The following is a 3,827-nucleotide window of genomic DNA, read 5'->3' on the forward strand; positions in this document are numbered from 1 at the left end:
AGTGTTGGTGTGGATGGGGATCAGGAGAGTAGAAGTCCAGAATAAAGAGAGGTAGACTTTGTAACTACTTACGATGTTCCTAATGTCTGTTTAACTTGTGAGCTGGCATGTGCCATGGAAGTAATGAACACTTCATGACTCCTGATGACCTGAGCTTTGATTCATGCTCACAGAGGTGCCATGGGAACACCAAGAACTACACGCACCGCACAGCCCAGCTTGTTGCCTCCCTGTCTGAACTCTTTTCAGCTTTGATCTCTTTTGCCTTTCTCCATGTTTCCCACCAAAAAGGCTAATCTGCCCGACAAGTGGTTGTGTCTGACATGATAGCCAGCTGCCCTCTCCCTTCCCTTCTCCATGCAATATATACTAAACAGATTCTCATTATTGTTCCCTGGTAGCTAAGCAACCATGAAATGTCAGCTTGGCCTAAATAAATAAAAAAGGGATACATATCTTTGTAATATATTTATATCTACATACGTGTAGTTACTGATATATATGGTCATCCGAGCACGTCTATACGTATGTATCTGTGAAATTTGACTAAATGTGAAAATACTTTGCAATTACCAGCAGAGATTTTTGAAGCTTTTTGTTTAAGCATACCCATGCTCTTGTGATGGAAATATTATCACTACCTCCAAGTGACAAGTAAGCAAGCTATGGTATAAAGAAATAAAGTGACATTTCAAGGTCACAGAAATACCCAGCTGAAAATACAGGAACAGTTTCTGGAAAATGTGTGCATGAATATCCTGTACCAGATCCAAATCCTTCACCCCATTACTATTTCCAGTATTGCAAACAGCAGACTGGCGTCTCCCTGTCTTTTCTCCATGCATCTGCTCCTCTTTTCCTCTCTCATTTTGCTCACTCATTGTGTCTCTGTTGTTGGTCCCCAGATTCTTCCTATTGTTCCCCAGTGACTCTGTTCCCTTTCATCAGGTGTCCTTTTACTTCATATAGACACACTTCTCTTAAACACTCTCTGGCTCCTTGTTCTTCTTCCTTCACTGCAACGTCTCCTTTTTTCTCTTCGGCTCTCCATCAACCTTTTACCCACATATACAGACCTTGGCAAGCTGAAAAAAAGTGGTCATTCCAAGAGAAAATGGTGGTGTGTCCTTGGAGTGGAAGTGGCTATAAGTTCCAGGGAAAAGTACTTCCCAAGCTGGAGGTGGAACATTCCTTTCAATGAGAATGAGAGGCAAAAGGATTACTTGGGAGGAAGAAAGAAAAGATACCAAATTTTGTTGCTCTCCTTAGCTCCTCTCCTTTCCAGAAGAGGAAGATTTCAGGAAGTTTCTCCCATGTGAAATGCATCTATGCAAATATTTGCGACGAGCCAGACATGAGTTCTTGCTCTGGCAGTGCAGGACTAGTACTTTAGTACTTCAGCCCCCGCCAAGGAATTTCATGATGTAAAAAAAGCCCTTTAGAGAGTTGTGGGCTGCTCTTGGCACCCTGCCTACCCTCTGGACATGGCCAGAGCATCTTTGTGCATTGACAGTCCCTTGTCACCATCCTGGGCCTTTCCCAATACCCAGTCTAAAATAAAGCTTGCCTCCCCTTTGAGTGCCTGGGAATTCCCAGGATCTGTCTGTGTCCTGCTAGTGTATGCTTCCTAGAGGCTTAATCAAAATACAGTTTGGATGCTGTTCAAGACCTGGGGCAAAACTGAGTCAGGCAAACATCAGATCTCAGTGGATGTCTTGAGCTCTTCCTTGGTTACCTAGAAAAGTATTCTGGTTTCTCAGGTTAAGGATCGCTGCATTGGGTTGCACTGAGAGAAACCAGATCCCTGGTCTAAACTAGGAACCGAGGGATGGTGAGTCCAGTTTTTTTCATCCACGTAATGTGCACCCAAATAATAGCAAGGGTATACATAAAACTGTATGCTTGGGGTCCTGAATTTTAGTTAGGGATGTGTTTATGCAGTCAAGAGGTTTGCTCTAACATCATAACTACAACAGCTTATCCTGTGTAAGCTGAGTGGGCTTAAAAGAGGAGTGGGAGGAAAAGAACTGCAGCAGAGCTGGAGGCAAAAAGGGCAGGAACAGCTACCTTAAAGCATGACTGTTTTAAAGTTTCCTGACCCATGTGAGCACTGCTCCCCTTCCTTAGCCGAAAACATACATTCAAGGCTGTGCATCTGAACAGATCTTCCATCACCCACGACAATCTTCGGCAGGTCCATTGTAAGCCAGGGCAGAAACCAGGACAGATTTTCAGCTGGCTGCAGGGACCAAAGCTGCCAGCATCCTTTCAGGGCTGCAGCCAGAGCCCATTGCTGACAACATGCCAACAGCAGGCTGACAGGACTCGGTGGGTGAACGTATAAGAGATGCAGTCTTCCCAGCAAGGCAAAACCTCACTGCCTCCAGCCCCCTGCTTCCCTCAAGGTGTTGTGGTTTCTCAGGGTGTTATTTTCAAGGTGTTGTGCTGAGAGAGCAGCCTGCCCTCCCACCTCTGCTGGAGTAAGGGAACAAAAGCATATGCTGATCTTGAGAGCCTCTGAGAGCAGACCGGGCAGGGCCAGGGCACTGGCTGTCCTGTGATCATCCTGACCATCACGTTGTGAGCACAGCCCCCAGCACAGATTTAGCCTGTGCCAACTCGCAGACAAAGCCTGACTCCAGCTCAGGGACGGCTTTGTCCAGGGACTCGTCCCAGGAGGTGTGAAGGGGTAGAAGAGGAAGGCAGCTATAGGGACATGAGCCACTCTGTGCTACTTGCCTTGCAAATGGGCCCTGGTCCATTTTAGCTCTTAGGATTGACTGAGCCAGCTGACCGCAAGTAGCAAAGGGCCAGGATAGGTGTAGAAATATTTCCTTTCTAGATCACAAGGGAAGGCAGATGAGCCTCATCCCTGTCTTGGCCAGTCAGGCTAGGTCACCCAATGATGTTAAATTGCTCAAAAAGAGAAGTAAATGGCTTTTAAACGATGTTTCCTACAGTAATTCCTCTTTTGCCTTCTACAGGGAAAGATTCGGGGCAGCTGGTGTTGTAGCTCCATCTACCAGGAAGCAACGAGTCAGGCTCCACTGTCAGTCACAGATGGTGTAATTAATTCTTCTAGGTAGTGTAATTAGTCCATCCTATCAGCTACATATTTTCTCAGTCAAAATTATGCTAAAGCTAATAATACATAAAACACAGAAAACAAAAAAGAAACCCAAAAAAGGGGCAGCAATAATGGGAGGAGAAGGGATTAGAACAAAATTTACCAGTGTATAATTTTTTCTTGTTGTACATTTCCTCTTCCCTTCAGCTTCAAACACAATTCAGAACAACTGGTGAATGTAGCAAGCAGAATGAATACAAATTGGCTTACTTTAAATAGCAGCGTGTAGGACTTAGCCAAAGTCTGCTTTCAGATGCTGAGGCGAGATAAGGCATGGATCCTGCAACGAACCCTGTGCGAGCATTGTGTCAAGGCTGGGCTTCTGCAACGTGGTGAGCCCGAAAGTCTGGGCTGCAGGAAGGCAGTGAGAGGTGCAGTGTCCATTGCTGATGTGCGCTCTTCTTTGACTGGGGTCCCAGCAGGGCAGACCTGCTGGCAGGGCTGCATGGAAACCTGGGTATAACTCTCCTGCAACATGGTGTGGGGTGTGTTGGATGTCTCTGCTTCTGAGCAAGTAAGAGGTATCCAGGAGCGGTGGTCACAGGTTTGGGAGTTGGTCCTCAAAGTAGGGAAGGGGTAGGTTACCTGGGATGATGTCCATAAGAGAGATCTCATGGCCGTCCATGGGTGAGGGGCTGTAGCCCAGAAGACCCTTGCAGGCTTGTTTCCTTTCCAGCTCAGAAGTTAGTGCGGGGCAGCT

This window comes from Rissa tridactyla, chromosome 1 (genome assembly GCF_028500815.1).
Source record: "Rissa tridactyla isolate bRisTri1 chromosome 1, bRisTri1.patW.cur.20221130, whole genome shotgun sequence".
NCBI lineage: Eukaryota > Metazoa > Chordata > Aves > Charadriiformes > Laridae > Rissa > Rissa tridactyla.